Source organism: Mycteria americana, chromosome 5 (assembly GCF_035582795.1).
Source record: "Mycteria americana isolate JAX WOST 10 ecotype Jacksonville Zoo and Gardens chromosome 5, USCA_MyAme_1.0, whole genome shotgun sequence".
Taxonomy (NCBI): Eukaryota; Metazoa; Chordata; class Aves; order Ciconiiformes; family Ciconiidae; genus Mycteria; species Mycteria americana.
The window spans coordinates 48,053,112-48,072,124 of record NC_134369.1 but is presented as its reverse complement, the minus strand read 5'-3'; positions in this window follow the sequence as shown (position 1 = coordinate 48,072,124).

Genomic DNA, 19,013 nt, shown 5'->3' with positions numbered 1-19,013 from the left:
TAAAACAGCAAAATGAGCTTGCAGAGGGCTGAAAGCTTAAGGAGAGATACTACAAAGCCCTGGGAAACAGAAACTGCAGGTGTTGAACCTTCCTTCTGCCCACTGCTCATAGACACCACTGAAGTCAGCAAGAAGTTGTTTATTTTAAGCTTTTGGTCAAGTTCCGTTTGCAAGGAGCCAAAATGGTAGAATCATAGAATCGTTTCGGTTGGAAAAGACCTTTAAGATCATCAAGTCCAACAGTTAAACTAGCACTGCCAAGTCCACCACTAAACTGTGTCCCTAAGCTCCACATCTACACGTCTTTTAAATACCTGCAGGGGTGGTGACTCAACCACTTCCCTGGGCAGCCTGTTCCAATGCTTGACAACTCTTTTGGTGAAGAAATTTTTCCAAATAACCTAATATCCAATCTAAACCTCCCCTGGCACAACTTGAGGCCTGGTGCCACTAGCCACTAGCTTGGTGATGCTAGACACAAAGGCATGTCACATCCCAGCAGAAACATGGCTCCCTAGCTTACATGGGTAGATGCAGCCAGGCCACAGATACTTGCACTAAATCATAGATTCCTGCCATCTAACTGTGGATGAGGATAATGGGAAATACAACAGAAGAGATGGGGGAAACCATCTGCTCCTCTCGTTTGATTGCACTGTGAAACTGTAGGCTCTGTTTGGGATAAAACAGCACTTATTTCCAAGGCAACAAATTGCAGTATCATAAACAACAGAGGACCAGGAGATGCCTGCAGGCTGGAAGCTGAGAGAAAGAACGTCCTTCGTAGAGGCACAGGCAGACCATGCGAAGATGAGGCAGGACTCTGAGCTCTTGCTCAAGGCACTGGTTTTGCCAGTGTCACCATTTGAGACCTCTTCCCTGCTTCCCGCAAGTACAAGGCACCCTTGTGGGAGGGCCCCCACCAGTGATTCTGTAGTCCAGCTGGGTGTTGTCACAGCCACAGAGGGGCTAAGTTGCCTTCCAGCCTTGTGGGTGTATTTATCTACAACCTGACTGAAGGAGCAGCCATAAAAACCATAGATGCAAAGGGTCCTTTTGGTACCCAGTGCCTAGAGCTACAAGCAGTGTGTCCAAGTCACAGCAGAGAAGTTGCTGGGACAAACCCCATCTATTCTGCTGCACCTCCATGTGACAAGTGCTCAAACCCAAGCAGGGGATCATAAAGCTGTCTCTGACGGCCTGACATAAAGAAGACAGAGCTGGACAACTATAGGCTAAGGCCCAGAGAGGTATAAGGTAAGCATAAGCAGAACACATTATATTGGCATGACTTGCTGTAGGATTGTGCCCCCTCCAGTGTGGTGACCCTTCTGGAGCATAGCTCCCAGGCTGGTGTAGAAGCCAAAGTGCAGCTGGACCTGGGGGAGACTGAGATAGATAAAAGCTGGAGGAATAAAACTGCAGCAGAAAGAGAAGCCTTCTTTAGGGGAGGAATGAGGCTCAGCAGGAGGAACAGGAGTGATAGGCATAAGCGACACTGATTTGGGTAAACCACTGAGTGCTAAAGAGGTAACGCCCTGCAGAAGAGCACAACCAGTTCAGGAGAAAAAGATAAAAAGGAGGAGAGCTGGGCTATTTACTGGGGATGGAGTATGTTCTCTGTGGGGCAGATGGACCAGCTAAGCACATGTAAGTTCAATTCATGGGGCTAAAATGTGGGGTGCAATGAAGAGAGGGGAAGTTAGTGGGTGAAGAGAGGGAAGCCAAACCAAGAAGAGGAAATAGGAGTGGGACTCCAGCAACAGACGGCAGAAGCTATAATCACAGGAGATATGAGCTGCAGGGATTTTGCAGCTTAGGTGTCTGTTTAAAATGCAGACTTGGGATCCAAAAGACCTGAGTAAATCTGTCTCTGTACATCCAGCTGCAGAATGGGGATGCCTTAAATGCTAGGGAGCTTGAGGACTGGTGTGCATCTCTCCCACAGCACCACTGCTGCAGTTCCTGAGATGCTCACCCCGTGTCCTCCCAGCAGTGCTGGGACTCTCGTCCCTAACATACAGCACAGGCACTCCCACGGTGGGGCCAGGTGCGTTCCGCTCCTACACGGCAGAGAGCAGACCACAGAGCCGGGGAAAGCCACTCTGTGCAGAGGGCAGGAAGAGAAGTAACAGCGGGCTGGGGAAGCTGCCCGGGAAGGGTGCTGAAGAACTTTAGGTGAGAAGAGGGTCACATGTACAAATGGACATGGGAGGAACCTCAGGGAGTGTCAGAGTGAAATGGAGAAGGGTAAGGGACAGAGGTGCCAGAGCTGACCTGCTGAGGCTGCAAAAGCAAACAGAAGAAACCTGAGAAACTGAAGGACGAGAGAGGAAAGTGCAGGGCTTGCAACTTCCCAGGGAAGGGAAGACAGCTGGCCAGGGAGAAGGTGCAGTTGCTCACAGGCAACTTTACTGAAGGCTCCTCTGAAAAAGCCATTAGCAGCAGAGTCTCAGAGTGAGAACAGGTAATGAGTTACAGGAGAGATCCCCAGGCAGAATCGGGATGGGGCAAGCAAAAGATGCCATTGTGCGACTTTTCAGTGGGGCAAACTACAACTCGAGTTTGACAGTGGAACAAGGGGCAGAGGAGAGAAGCAGAACACCATCCCTCGAGCCACTTCAGCGATCTGTATGCTCTGCAGTTAACGGGCTGCCAGTAGGGCCTGTGTGGCCAGCACTGTTGTACAAGCTGGACTGGACTTTCCAGGAACCGAGGAAAAACACAAACCACCTTCATGACATGGATGAAGCGTGTGTGGAGTGGACAAATGTCTTGACTCACTCCAACTGATGGCCATCAATCCGTTCCCCCAAAGGCTGGGGCAGATACATCCCATGTGAGACTGGATTCTCCACTGCCACCAACACATAGGAATGGTAAAACCAATTTTAGCCCATCGCAGCAACAAGGTTTCATTGGACCCTTATGGGTTCTTCCCCTGAGAAATGCACTACCTCCATTTTAGAATGGGAAAAGTTTCTGCCCTTCCTTTCCCTGCTCAATTCTTCTGTACAAACATCTTCCTCTGTGCACTCTATGACTCCATCAGGGCTTCCTATTAACAGACGCTGCGAAAAAAGAAGTCTTCCTTTTGTGCACAGTCAGCCCTGTGTCACTGCTGGTTGGATTCATGTTCCAGCAGTCCTGAGGAAATCCAGCCCGGGATGTGGCTAGATGCTGCACAGTCAGATAACACAGCACACAGCGCCAATACACAGCTTGCCCTCAGGTGTGTGAGGGGTTAAGTCCACCAAGAAAATGCTTCTGCAGCTTAAACCAAAATTACTCTTTTTCTTCTCTTTTTTTTTTTTGGCTTTTTTTTTTGTTGAGGAGTTCATGAAAAGGGGAAAAAAAAGCTGCTATTTGTTTTGCCCCTGCTGGACCCATGAAGGGAGCTCTGCAGAGTGGACAGTACAGTCACTGTGGCATCGCAGCAGTGAGGGAGCTGAACCGGGAGCTGCGAGGTGAAGGTCCCTGTTTAACAGCTTTCCGTTTGTTTACCAAAAAAATATTGTTCCATCATAAAAATTCCCAAAATAGTTCGTGTCTTGACAGACTGACTGGCAGCTGCCCAGCTCTGCAGGATCCTGCTAAATGAAAGGAAATAAAAAGAGCTAATCTGGTACCCATGGCCCAGTGCTTGCAGTTTGGGAATCTGCAGAGTCTCAGGGCTCAGCTGCCCCAGTAGGTGCAGGGTAGGGTAGAGAGTCCTCCGGTCAAGGGGCTGGGTTTACTGATGGCAACAGCTTTTCCATGGGTGCTGGGCAGGCTGATGAGGAAGGCAGCACTTGCCTTGCAATAAATGATCAGCTTCTGCTTTATTTTTATACCAAGTTTTTTTTCCCCTCCACCCAGCTCTGTAAAGCTTTACTTTGACAAGACAGGCTGTCCCACACTAATGGCTGTATCTCTCCAAGATCTTCAATTCCTAAGAGCTGTCAATGGGTCCTTTGGGGAAATTTTTCATACAGACATCATTCTGGATTGGTGCGACTCCCGGCCAGCTAATGTATTGCTTGTTGCTGAGAAGATCTTAGGATGACAACCTAGTGTTGCTGCAGATCACGGTGATCTTACTACACATAAATGGAAAGTGTCAAACAGTACATGGCAGCCAAGTCAAAGAGAGTCATCCTCTCTAGGAAGAGCAAAAGGCCACTGTGAAGTCCTACAGCCTGCCACAGTGACCAAAGGACCGTGCGCACCGTGACTCACAGCACAGAGAAGCAGCAAACCCAGATTAGGTCATGCAGAATTAGCAGCCTCTGTGGAAAGAACCTATCCTCGCCAAATCACAGATGTCTCCCCAGCTGCAGAGTTAACTTCTCCATGGCCCTCATGGCGCGCAGGGCAGGTCTGCTTTAGGGAGGGACAGGGGGAAATTTGCACTCCAGATCATTCCCAGCATTGGCCTCACGGGACTCTCCATTCATTCCTTAGACATTTTAGTACCTGGCCTCCAAACCAGCCCAGACTCTATCAGGGGAGCTGGGGGAGGGTGGAGGGATGACCATTCCCCCAGTGCTTACTCCCATTAGTGGTCTGCAAAGCCAGGCTGGCTGGTGCTGTAGGAAGGGTCAGGGTGTGCAGGGCCATGCTGGCTGCAGTGGTTCCTCTTTCTGTGGCAAGATCAGTTTGGCCTCCTGCTGCGGGACATTTCTGAGCAGTGTCACAAAAGCTCAGCAGCCAGACGTGGGAACCATCTCAGTACAGGTGAGCTCAGGGCTACCCATGCTTGCTTGGTTTAGGTACCCCTGTCACAAAAGAGAGGTGGGGCTGGTGGGAATGGGACAGCTGGTCAGCTCATCCACAAGCCAGACAAAAGTGATAGGTGACATTGCTAATGGGTTTCATGTGACTCTGAGGTTCCTTTCATACTGGTGTGCATGCTGCCGGTTGGGGCTCCCTTCACCTATCTGTAGCACCTAGGAGAAAAGCTGACCACCAGTTTTCCACTGGAGGTACGCTGCCATTGCAGGCTGGCTCTGTCCCCTGTTGGGCCACTCTCCTTGATCCATTTCCATGTACTGATTTGGCTTTGGGTGAGCCACGTGGGTTCTTACGTTGGAAAACAGACCCAAGGGCACTGGGTATTACTTCTGTCCTTTCAGCCTCAAGGACACAGGGAGGTGAACCCTTCACAGCACAAAGAAGAGGAAGAGAGCATTTAGCTGAGGAAGGGCCATGGAGGAAGACAAGGTATGCTTTGCACATCAGGGCAAGTTGGAAGCATCCTTGGAAGCCCCTATAAACAACACACAGTTTGCAGCCATCCCATACAAGTCTGGGGGAGCAGGGAGCCTCCATGAGCTTCCAGCTGGATCTCCAAGCAAGCATGCTGTGCTCCTCCTGCCCAGGCTGGCCACCCCATCCAAGTTAGCACCCACTCTTCACCCTTTCCCCTCTGCACTCAGCTCCCCCAAGTTCTGCACAGGAGTTTAACAAGTGCCTGGCAGGAGCACGCTGGGCGTCTGGTCACTGGGTGAAGGCAGCAGGACTGGGGGAGAGGAAGCGTCTCTGAAACGATGCAGCTTATTTGGGGATAACTGTGGACAATGGTGTTACTGATCTGGCTGTTGAAGTGCCTGATTCTTATAGTTTATTTTCCCTTTGTGCTCGCTTTCCCATAGACTGTGAGAGGACTCCTTGTGCAGCTGTGGATGTACTCCAACAAATCTGCTCCAGGATAAAAAGTGACTTCAACCACCAGCCCCTTTTCTTGTCTTTCTTCGCTACATTTGCCTGTGTCTCACATTCACACGGTCAAGTGCCTCTGGTCTGGCATTTTTGTGAGGTGGGGCTGCTGTCAGGCAGGGCTGGAAACTCCTCTCCTTCAGCCCTCACAAAGCTTGTTGTGGGACAGAGGCTGTCCCCCATGGATAGCATTCAGCCCCTCTCAGCCAGGACCCTGTAAGGCAGCTGCCACCTCCCTCCTGCCCCTGCTGTGCTCCGAGGCCCTGAGTCACCCGTTTCCTCTTCCACTGATGGGGCAGGTGATGCACAGGACTGGCGCAGTTCTCCCAGCATCTTCTCAGTCATATTTTCCCTCTTATGACTACCATTTAGGAGATAATCATCGGCAGACCAAGTGGGCAAGGGCGCAAGCGAAGGGTATTCCCCTTTCACATTTTATCCCTTCAGGACTGGCACTACAGCCCTTGCTAAACAAAACCAAGGCTTCAAGTTTGCAAAGAAGACAAAATGCTGCCATCTTGCTCCAGGGTTACCAAAGCAAATCAAGGACTCATAATTCACCAAAACCAAAAGGCCCAAAACACTAAAGAGCCCTGGCTTTAACCCCATCTTTTTGAGTAGTGTATAAACAGGAGATTGTTACTAGTCTCTTTCCAAGAAACTAGCTGCGGAGGAGCCTGGGGGCTCAGCCCTGTAATTTGGGTGTCTGGGGCTCACTTGGACCCATAGACCCAGTTGTTTCTCTCATCTACAGCTCTGCCTGCTCTGTAGGCAGGGCTCCCTTTGGCCAGGGTATCTAGGGTCTTGGCCACATCTCAGAGGAGATGCTTCTCACATACTCCTGGATGTGACTGTCCATTTAAGACCCCACTCCAGTCCTTGGCTCATATCACAGAACAGCCCCCAACCAAAACATACATTTGCCTTTCTGCATTCTTTGCTGGGAGATCCTTCCACTCCAAACAGCATGGGAGTGAAATAAAGCTGTGTGGGGGTCTCTGGGATACCACTGCCAGCAAATAAAGCACAAAATGATCATTGCTGTACCAGACTCCTTCTCCTTCAAATGAAAAACCTCAGAGAAGGGACCCAGGAATTGAACTTACCTCTGCTCCGAAATACCAAGTGAACAAAAGCCTAAATATGGGCTTTACGGCTCAAGGAAGTCAGCAGAACTCCCAGGCGTGCCCTGCCAGCATCAGAAACCCCCCGAGTCCCACCCTGCTCATCCCCTGGCTTTGGCATTTGGTTGTTATCAGCGGACTCTAGCTCTTTATCAAGACTCATTTTACATTATTTGTTATCATTACATGGCAAGTAATCAGACTTGTTATTACTTATTGCTGTTCCCATCTTGCCAGATATGGGACTCCCACCCCCTCCTTGGGGAGACACAGTTCACTTCTAGGAAGTACTTTCCTCATGTTCAGTCTAAATTTTCTCCTTTGTTAACATAATCCCCATCTCTTCACAGATGTTTGGAGACAACAATGCTTCCCCCACCTTAGTCATCTTTTGGCTAAACTGGTTAGCACTATGCTCAATCTATCTCCCCAGTCTGTCCACAGTTCCAATATCCCCAGTTCAGATCACAATATTTGGTGAACTGTTCAGAGAAAGATTCTCACTCTCCTCCTCAGAGAGGAAAATCACACTGACCTTTCCTGCAGCCATAACGCAACACAGACTCCCTGCTTGACTTGCTCCCCACTGCTGTCCTTTGGGCTGCACTCCAAAAATCAGTGAAAGTTACTGGAAAGTCAATTCCACCTCTTACCTTTCTGTTTCCACAAGGGTAGGACCATGCTTGCTACCAAGCTGATGCTCACAAGCATAAACAAATTAGCACAGTCCTTTTTCAGCCAATCTGCAGACAAGTGTCCATCCTGGAATAGGTGACTCCAGGACATGAGGTTTTTATGAAAGCCATAGGGAAGGGTTGTTATCTGCCTTGCCCCTTCCTTGAATTGCCCACAATGTTGGCTCTTTTGAGAGCAAGAGGGTGGGAGCTCCATGCTGATCTCATCCATCACAGATGGCGGAAGGAAGACCAGCCCATGCTCATGAGCACTGGGGAAGGGGGAAAGAAAGACTCTGTGCATTGGCAATGAGCGACTGGCTAAAAGAGAAAGCTCCCCCTTTCAAAGCAGGTTAACAGGCCGTGCTTTCACTTGTTCTCAGTATGACACACCAGCCCCATCAGTCTGCAGGTCTTGCCGCATGAAGCTCTAGGGGGAAATATTTCACACACATTCTCCACATTTTGGTTTGAGAAAAATCACAAAAATAATTGCCTAGTTCAAGCAGTCACTGGTTGACATCATTCTTCACACTCCTTGTGCTGTGCGGGGTATTGCTCACTTAATTCACATTAACTGGCTCCAGCTTCGGGCTTCTCCTTCCCACCCTCCCAAGGATCCTGTGACAGTGGGTGGATCACATTAAAAAAGCAGAGCTGAGAGCAACTAAGCAATTTCTGCATGGTCTTGCTCCCCACCTCCAGAAAAGAGATGCTTTCTTATGCAGAGGGGCTGCGCTGTGCTGGCCACAGCCACAACAAACAGGGAAGGTCTTGCAGTCAAGCAGGCCTCCAGTGCAGGACTTGGAAGGGGCTCAGATGGGGGCTGGCAGTCATGCAGGGCAGCCGGGGGTACGGAGAGCTGCAGACAGCAAGCAGCCACAAAGGAGAAGTAGCATGGGAGAGCTCCTGCAGAACTTTTTCCTGCAGAGAGATTCCTGCAGAATCTGTTTTTTGCATGCTCTGTGGCAGCACTGAAAGCACCATTGCTTGTTTATCTCTTCTGCAAGTGGATTAAGCAAAACTGCAGGATGGTATGCAGAGTTCAGTGTCCTCGCAGGGAGCTTGTGCAGAAGAGCCACTGCTCTCACACCCTCTGCCCTCAGCACTCTCTGCTACATGTGGTAGAGAGATGGCAGCAGCAAGGACAAGAAAAAAAGAGAGAGAACCATCTGTTTTGATGTCTGGTGGTGAATGAAAGCCATTTCCAAGCAGAGCGGTGGGGATGGGAAGAGGGAGCATTAATTCCTCTCCCTTACAGATTTGGAAAGGACTTGTGAACATTTCCTTTCCTGTACTCTGCTGTTAACGGTTCTGCAGGGTGATATCATCGGGGCCTTTTCCAAACTCAGACCGTCTCAGACATTACAACACCAGGTTTTGGCTGCCTATACATATCACCAGCTACACCCACTCCAGCCCCCTCCCTGCAACACCCCCAGAGGGATCAGTGAACCTCCCATTGCCGGACTCACCAGAGCTCTGCTCAGCATCTCAGCAGTCACAAGCCCCCAAGAACTCATCCCCGGACACCGTACCTACACCTACTCAACTGCTCTTGAAAGCAGCTCAGCTAAAAATAGACCCTAATTGCTCCAAAGAGTCTAACACTCTGAGCCCCATTGTTACGAGAGCAAGCAGCTCATGATACCAGGCACCAAGATGCTGATGGGTGGGTTTAGAAGTGGAGAAAAAAAGAAGGAGAGCGGGTGCCTCTGAAGAACATCTCCAAACAGGCCATGGTCAATGCAAAGGTCTGTTTCCCTTGTGCTGTAGAGCACGTACTGGGGAAATCAACAGCTCCCAGCTGAAAACCTGCTCTTCGCAAAGCCACTTGCAAGCCGGAGGAAGGAGAGCTGCTCTCCCTAGTCCCCAGCAGTTATACGCTCACGTTCTAAATTCCAGCAAGTTCACCTCTGTTGTACAGATCTTCCTAGCTGCAGCAGGGGAGAGTTGCAGCTCTCCTCTATGTATGGTGGGGGCTCACATCCAAACTAGCTCTGCGCCAGCATAAAGAGGAAATGTCTCCACTGACATTAATGAAATTACTCCAGAGTGTCAAGTTAGGCCAAGTGAGAGCAGAATCAGGGTACGTCGATATGTTGGAGATTTGCAACCACAGAGCAGCCTACCAGCAAAACAGACAGAAACTGTGTCAGGGAAGAGGTTTTAGTTTCAATTTGTCCAAGAATCACAAAAAAGCAGCAGTTATTTAAAAAATGCCTGAGCTGGGTTCCTCAAAATAGTGGGAGTTTCGTTTAGTGCTTACCCCGAGCAGTGTGTTAGCAACGCACTCAGGCCTTCTTCTGTAAAGAGCAAAAGCGCCAAAGGCAGAAGAAAAATAAACAAAGCAAATGCCTGGACTGTTCCACTGGCCAGCCCAGATGTCAGATCTGCTGTTCATAATGCCGATGATTTGACCTGCTTCCCCGTCTGCAGTCATGTCCAGGAAGGTGTGAGGAGCCTCTGGAGATGCAGACAGCATGTGCTCAAAGTGTGAGATGGTCCCCCAGTGGGTTTGCACGACAGCCTGGCAGCTCTCCTCTACAGATGTGCTCTGTCAGTATAAAACCTCCCAGGGCTGTCAGCCTGCTCCCGGCAGCCTCATCCACTCCCCCTTATGCTTAAGGATCACAAAACTGCAAGGCTTTCTTCTGTTTACTGTAAGGAGATGTTGCCTGGATCCTTTTTGGATGGAAACTCTCTGCTACTTTGCTCTCTAGCAACCTTGGTCAAGGTTCCCCAGAGCTTCTTCCAGCCCACCGGACAGTTTAGTTGCTCCAAAACAGGACTGGTTTGGTTCAAATCCAGTATTTGATCCAATGGCTCAGCTACATTCCTGCTAGGATATTGCCCTCAGTATCACCACTCAGCCTGTTTAGCAAGCAGCCCACGGATGAGAAAGACAAGTACATGCCAGCAGTTACTGGGTTCACCAAAGCAAACTAATCACAAAGGTCCAGAGCTGGCAGCCTTTAGTCAGGAAGAGATCTGCTCCTAAGGCTCTGCTCTGCCATCGCTCTGGCAGCTTTCTGCTGCTATTGTTTCCCTTCTCTCTCTTCAGAGATTTATTTTGGTACTGACAGGGACACTGCAAGGACCTTTCTTTCCCTTCTCCCTTCTAAAGCACTTTCTTTTCTCTCTCTCCCACCCTCTGTGTAGACGAAAGAGCCCATTTCCCTGAAGTGATTAATTATTTTTGGCCCTTTAAAGCACTTACAACTCAGAAAAGATTTTCTGTTACTGCTGATTTTGTCCCTCTCTGATTCAACACGCACCTTGCATCATATAAAGTGGCTCCAAGCACTTCCTTTAGGGAACATGGGTTAAAATCCAGCCTGAGTCCTTACAGTAGACCCTCAGAGAAGGACATGGTGGGTAGGGGTAAAGGAAGGTACTTGATGCCAGTGTACAGCACTGGCAAAACCATTACTTCCCTGTTTTAAAAGGGAGGTTGACCACTGGGCGATGGAGAGGAAAGAGAGACTCCAATGGCTGAGAGCTGCACTATTTGCCCCATAGTAAGCTCAGCGTGTTTGGCCTCTCAAACAGAAGAAAGTGCCTTTATCCCACTGCAATCCCAGGGAGTAAACATGGGGCACTCAAAAAGTCTTTAATCTCCTGAAGAAAGGAAGAATGGGAACCACAGGCGGATGCCATAACCAGGCTATTTCTGATTAGAAAGAAAACACTGTTTTGTAGAGTGTGGCTGATCAACCCGTGGACATGGTCAATTCCCTGTCTCCATTCGATTCTGCACTGAGGCTGGTTAACTTCCCAAAAGCACTGCTGGCAAGCACATATTATTGGGTGTGGGACAGGGGTAACTACATGAAATGAAGGGGCCAGTCTTATACAAGAGGTGAGGCTGGATGATTGCCTGTCAAACCTGGGGAGCCTGTGAATTACCAGAGCTCTTGTTTTGCCTGTGGCATTTCTGTAAACCTGCCGCAGTTTCTTGGTGCTGGTTCAGTGCTGGCACATGTCCTGGAAGCACACCTTCTCCGAGCTGTTTGTTGTTCCAGGTCTGCTGGAGACTGAATTTGCTCCCCTGCCTCTGGCAAGAAAGTTTCAGCTTTCCTTGTATAACCTTGCAGAAGCAGGGGGCATGGCGACCAGAGGGGTCTGGCTGCACCCTCAAGCCACAGACAAGAGGCCATGCGCTCCTGATTCAAACGGAGAGGAGGGTGGCTGGTCAAGGTGACCCCAGAGTCACAGAGCACATGGATGACCCAGTACATCAGCCCAGATGAGAAGCGCTGCAATGTGGCACAGATGAAGGAGGAACCCCCAGGGTGTGAGTTAATCGCAAGGATCCACTGGCATCAGTGGCCCAGCAGGAGATCACCCTGCAAAACAGAGGTACAGCCCTTCCACAGTAATGTGGTAAGATACTCCATAAGGCAAAAACTATGGTTCCTGCTTGGGTATGAGGTTGTTTATGCCAAAACCAATGCATAAGGCTGTGGGCCCATGAACTTTCTGCATAGGCAGTACCCAAGGAAAACTTCACCTGCCATGTAGCACCCCCCTAGTCTTTGTTGTCCCATACACCTGAGGCAAGGGGACAGCATATATAGACCCAGCAGCGAGGACTTCCCAAGAAAAGAAGCCATGTCACCTTGGAAACTTGCCAAGAGCTGGTGGGTTGCACCTAAATCCCCCCAAAGTCCCTCAGGATGGAGGCACCATTTTCAAGCTTCAAACCTGGTTAAAGAGGAGCTTAGGATGCAACCAACCAAGTGAGTCTCACACCCAGTGCGTAAAGCTACAGAGGAGTATCTAAATCTTCACTCATGAGCACAGACTGTCTAGATTTCTTTCCAGAATTAAGAGGCACAAGCCAGTCTGGATAAGGATCTTGGAACAGAAGAAAACAGCTGGTGAGCCAATTTCCACATTGGTGTCCTTTGCCTTTGTATGCCTCTCCCACACTGCATTAATCCTGGCTTTCTCTTCACACCTCTTCCCATCCCCTGCTCTGGCTAGTCCTGATGTATGTGTGTGCTGGCTGTCGTACCAACGCGCGCACCCTGCGTATACGGGTCACAGCTGCCAGACCAGGGGCCATACCAGCTGCGCTCTCCATGCCTCTCCCGTGGCATGGTGCTGAATTGGGCCTGATTCTTCTGTCCACCTGTAAAGCGTCACAAAACCTGTAGAAATGTAACAGTCTCAGAAATTTCTACTATTCTCTTGAATTTGGTTGAAACTGTCCAGCACGTTCAAAACTTGCCGGAAGGGCCCCATGGTAAACAGCATGATTACATAGGCTTTGTCACCTTAGGAAACGGGCCAGAAACAGCTGAGAGGTCCATACACTACATCCACAGCCCTGCAGGTATCTTGCTGCAACAGGACATGGCGAGGAGTTGCCCTATGTGCACAGAGCACAGGCAGCTGCTTGCCAGCAGTGCTTTGCTGCCTTTCCAGCCCGCCTGCACATTGTAACTTCGATGACAAATAAACTGCTTGCTAAGCAGCGACCCCAGGTTTGCCTGGTTTTGTTCATGGTGGCTGTCGATCCTCACTGAGATGGTTCATGACTTGTCACTATTTTCTGTGCTCCCCTTCTGTCTCCAGCCAGAGCGCCCAATGTCCTTGGCGCCCAGCCAGGCTGCAGGGTGAGTGTCTCTCACTTGTTTATAGCAGGGCTGGGGGATGTTTAAACGAGGGTGGTGATGGGAATCTTGGGAATTTCACAGCAGACATAACTGCAGCTACAATCCTCCCTGCAGCCAACAAGCTCCACTCAGGGCAGAGTATAGAAAATTCTTTATCTAATGACAAATCCATTGACCAGCTACTTCTGGAAATTAAGGCACTCTCAGGGATCATATTAGTTGCAAAGCAAATTTAAAAACCATAATCACTCACGGCCTGATCTCTAAAAGGCAGGAGTCCAAAGCAACAGGAAAAACTGTGCATGCAGCTGCATGCTTAGTTGACACATGCAGCTACCATGATTGCCTGCACAAAGAAACACTTTGACAGAGAGAGAAAGAGTCCGGCCCAGCCTCTGTGGCAAAAGCCCTTTGGAAAAGCAGATCCGTGCTGAACCGTACAGACTTGGAGGTGATGGTGTCAGAGTACAACCCTAGCTTTAAAATATAAAATTCTCCAGTCATTCATTTAGTAAGGAAGCACTACAGATTATTACTAAGGCTGAAAGAATTTGTTTAGATCCATGCTGTGTTTCACTGTGAATGTTTATTTTCTTTCAGCACTTCATTCAGCTTGGACAATGACACCAAGCTAATTAGTTTCACATTTGTCCATACTTTTAAGCCCTTCTCCTTTGCAGGATTTCATGGCTGCAATACCAAGGTTGTAAGCATGATGAGCAAGATACATTTGGTTTTTTGGAGAAAGTCTTCACTTGATCTTTATTTTTGATCATCAGGTGATTCCAATAAGTTTGCTACTACCTAAAGCCTACACTGGAGGGCCAAAGCTGACCTTGATTATGCTTCCTTCAAAAAAAAAATTACAACTGATGCGAGCTGAAAAGCTTGCAAGCAGAAAAGCTCTTGCAATCAGAGCAAGAGGAATCAACTCTGACATGTTACAAAATTATTTTTTAATGCCTTACTACTCCAAGGCCAGTGGTATACTTGATGCTTGGCAGGGCACCAACTGCCAAGACCCAGCAACACCACTCCTATCTACGTTTCCAGTTCAAGATAACAAACACATTCAGGGTCTCTGAAGGACTGTCTGTTAATGATCCTTTTCAAAAAAGCATTTGGACTCCTTACAGGACACTCTCAAACACAGGAGTTTGGGGAAAACCTGGACAAACAATGCACTGGAGTGCCTGAAGCTCCTTTTTGCATGGGCAGTTCTGTCTGAAAGTGCAGCTAAGCACTGGTTCAGTGCTGGACTGCTTATTTTCTGGGGACGCAGCACCAAGCACAGGAGGACTGGATCCATCACTGGCCACGAGTGCCTCGCACAGTACCCCTTAAGAAAAGACAGAACCTGAAAGGCAGAAAGAGCTGGGCAACAGCACACTCTAACTCTGCTGCGTGTGTTCCCTACACTGGCAGGAGCAGTGGCATAGCAGCCTGGGTGCTGAACCCTGGGTCACTTTCCAGGGTCTTGGATTCACCTTGCCAGGGACCTATCATTGCTGGGGAACTCCTGGAGAAGAGCTGGGCTCCAGGTGCCACATGGCACCCTCAAAGTGCCAACGTGGATCAGGCTTAGCCCAAGTAATTCCACAGGACAATAATGTTCTCAGCTGCCCGTTCCTGGACCCACACCAAGGAGGTGTACTCCCCATAAAAGCCAATGTCACACCTCCCCTGCCCTCCTGCAATTATCCTGTACCAGTTTTATTTTCTCTTCTCTCTGCTTCCTTCCCACATTCTGCCCCAGCTTCCATGTGTCGTCTTCTGTAATTTCTACTGATGGACAGTCCTGTTACCCATCAATGCCAACCTTTTGAAGAGTAAAAGCCCCACACAGCTGTATCACAACCAACCAGAGATCCTACATTGCATACATGCAAAATCTAGGGACCCAGCAATTGCTGCTCTCATTACACACATCACAAGAGCTGATCCATGCACTGGCAACATCACCTGCCTGCATATCAGCATGCTGGGGGCTACCGCTGCTTTTTCTTCACCGCATTGCCTGGTGCCACAGCTCTGGCCAAATCACTCAGCTCAACAGATTACTCACAACAGCAGTAGGGTTGACAGGTCTTACCAACTGATGGCACAGCGTCAGGGTGATGGGCTGCATGGGGAGATGAGTCCAGGTAAATTTGTAACAACTGAGACTCAGGATAAGTTGGAAACAAAGTCTAACCTGAATGTCACAGTGGTAAGAATCAGCTGAAGCTCTAGAAAAAAGGGTCCTGCTGACTCGCCTGAAACCCCCTAAATCTTCCTCCTCTGCTGAAGGCTAAAATAAAGAAGAACAAGAAAGTGGGTTCCCTATGGCAGAGAGCAAGAGACAAAATTCCCCCCAGAAAAAGTGCAGTATTTTCCACACTGGTGGCTGTCTCATCATGGAAAGACATCTGAGACACGTTCATTAGTCACTGCCTGCAGCTTGCCTCTTCAAACATGTCCCCAAAGCAGTAGATACCAAAAATACAATGAGAAAAGAGGAATCTCTGTACCTCCTCGAAAATGTGGAAATAACTGAGTGGCAGTTCAGATGCCAGGCAAATAATTTTCTTTGTATATTTTACAGGCCAAACTCTGACCTCTTCTCCAGTGCTATTTTCATCTGTAAATAACTCCTCCAGAACAGGGGCCAGGTCCAGAACTGCACTACTAAAAAGCCCAGAAGTCATTTTTTCAAACAGGTGTCTTTACTAGTAAGTCCAAATCCTGCAAATAATTTAAAGTGCCAGTTCTCACTGAAGCTTCTCTCAGAAGTTTGGAGATGCGCTGGTAAAGAAGCCCACATGCAGAAGGCTAGGCTGGATGTGAATACTCAAAGCCCTGCCAACTGTCCCCCTAAAGGGGGCTGCAAGTCTTCACTGGCAGGGTCAACAGAGACCACTGGGAAGAGCTAGAAGAATGCAGAAAGCAGGAGGGATAGAAGAAGGTACTGCAGTGCCTAAAATATTTCTTTGCAATTCTGACTTGTATTTTATTAAAAAGTTAAGAACCAATAAGGCACGGGACAGATACCCCCCTTTCAAATCTGCCCTAGGCCCTAGTCTGCACATACAGCATCAATCCATACATGGGATAAACAAAAACGCCAAGTGAAGTATGGAAAATGGCTCAGTATCTTTTCTGAATTCCGACAAAGGGCAAAATCACGATGCCAGAGACTCCCAAGCTCCCTGGCATTCTGTGGTTCCTATCTGTCATGCACTCATCACCTCAAAATCAAGCAATAAAATTGGACTTGTCCTTCCAGCTCTGGCAAAGACTGCATGCGAGAGTGCTGCCCTGGGAATCATAGAATCATAGAATTGTTCGGGTTGGAAAAGACCTTTAAGATCATCAAGTCCAACCGTTAACCTAGCACTGCCAAGTCCACCACTAAACCATGTCCCTGAGCACCACATCTACGTGTCTACCTCCAGGGATGGTGACTCCGCCACTTCCCTGGGCAGCCTGTTCCAATGCTTGACAACCCTTTCGGTTAAGAGATTTTTCCTAATATCCAATTTAAACCTCCCCTAGCGCAACTTGAGGCCATTTCCTCTCGTCCTATCACTTGTTACCTGGGAGAAGAGACCGACCCCCACCTCTCTACAACCTCCTTTCAGGTAGTTGTAGAGAGCCATAAGGTCTCCCCTCAGCCTCCTGTTCTCCAGGCTAAACAACCCCAGCTCCCTCAGCCGCTCCTCATAAGACTTCTGCTCCAGACCCCCTTCACCAGCTTCGTTGCCCTTCTCTGGACACGCTCCAGCACCTCAATGTCTCTCTTGTAGTGGGGGGCCCAAAACTGAACACAGTATTCGAGGTGCGGCCTCACCAGCACCGAGTACAGGTGCACAACCACTTCCCTAGTCCTGCTGGCCACACTACTTCTGGTACAAGCCAGGATGCCATTGGCTTTCTTGGCCACCTAGGCACATTCAGCCAGCTGTTGACCAACACCCCCAGGTCCTTTTCTGCCAGGCAGCTTTCCAGCCCCTCTTCCTCAAGTCTGTAGCGTTGCATGGGGTTGTTGTGGCCCAAGTGCAGGACCTTGCACTTGGCCTTGTTGAACCCCATACAATTGGCCTCAGCCCATCGATCCAGCCTGTCCAGGTCCCTCTGTAGAGCCTTCCTACCCTCAAGCAGATCAACACTCCTGCACAACTTGGTGTCATCTGCAAACTTACTGAGAGAAGGGGGTCTACAGTGCCAGCCAGGCCTATCAGAGCAGCCAGATGACTTGGCAAGGGGGAAACAAGACCCTGGTTTCTACAGCAGGTTAATTCATCCATCCTGGCAGCCAACCCATGCTCAGCTCTTGCTTGGACCTCCCTCCCTGTGACTGATATAAGGAGAATTTCTGTAGAGCCAAGCCAGGGTGCAGAGCACACTGACAGGAGGCAGCTGCCGGCCCCTGCGTTTTTTCCCAGGTAAGGCGAGTGCAGTGGACGGGGGGCGGCTGGCTTTGTCCATCCCGGGAGCCGCAGGCCGTGCCCCGGTAACGCAGAGCAGCTCCAGCTCTAGCGCCAGGAGCGCTCACAGAAGCCCAGGCCACGCCGTCTCCCCCAGCCTCCCTGAGCTGTTCGCCAAGGCCGAGTTGGACCCGCTCTGCGCCAGAAGCAAGCTGCGGCGGGGCAGCCCGGGTGGGAGAGGGGCCGCGACGCTGCGCGCCGCCCCCGCCGCCGGGAGCAGGCCCGACCGGCTGCACCCTCTACCGGCCGCGGCCCGCAGGCGCCACCGGGGCCTGCGGCGTCAGCAGCTCCCGCCGCCCTCACCACCGCGTCCCGGGACTCCGTGACGCCACTTGTAACGCTAAAATGGGCTAAAACAGGTTGGGGGGGGTGTGCCTCGTTTCAGACACCACGAGTGTAACCACGTCCTGGACACGGCACGCCAGAGAGCTGCTAACTCTAACGCCTCCGGTCGAGCCTCTCCACCTTATCTCGCCTGCCACCAGAGCCAGGAGCGCTCCTGCAGGCCAGCGATTTTCCTTCTGCCTGGTTTCCCCTTCTAGAAGAGCAACTCTCTGCAGCCCTAGCTGTATCAGGCCGAAGGCACTGCTTTTGTTCTCCCAACCGCTGCAGGCTCTTAGCTTTTGTCACCAGATCTTCATTGCAGGGTACTCATCAAGCACAAAACCAGTGTGACTTGCTAAACCACAAGGCCCAGAGCTCGCTTAAAGAGCAAACATCCTGCCATCGGACCAAGCGTGTTCATTTTGGTATGACAGCCTTCGCCAGCACAAAGACTAAACTTCCGCTCAGGTACCTACGATGCCCTCAGCGCTCTGCAGCCTCACAACAGGATCCAAGCAGCTTCCAGAAAGGAAACAGGGCAACAAATATTTCAGAGCGGGCAAGGGAAACGGTGATGACTCTTTTTCCTGGTGAGCTAACACCCATTACTTGGTCAGCTCCAGCTTTCTGGGCTGGTAGGGCCTCATACAGGTGCACAGCACTCCCTGCAGCTGGCAAGCCACGGTCACTGCAGGACAACATCCTGTGATACACACTTTATCAGCCTCAACACAAAAAGATTTGCCTTTTTGCTCACCCCCCTTCTCCCACAAGGCAGCTTGTAATTCCCAGATGCAGCTAACAGCAGAGAGTCAGTTATCTGGAAATGACTGGTTGCGGTTTCAGGCTATGATAGATGGGACGCACTGGTAATCCTTCCCTCCCTCTCTCCATTAATACTCCTCCTCCCTCCAGTTACCAGAAAATGCAGCAGTGCTCCCTTCTGCCCGCCCCTCTCTCCTCCCTCCAGGCTACTCCTTTGGAGAATTGGCTCCACAGCTGGATTGTAAAATAATCCAGCTGTTCCTATGACAACGTGCTGGCAGTGGGCAGAGATGACGCCAGCACACAGTGTTGGCCCATTCACTACCAACACCCAACTCT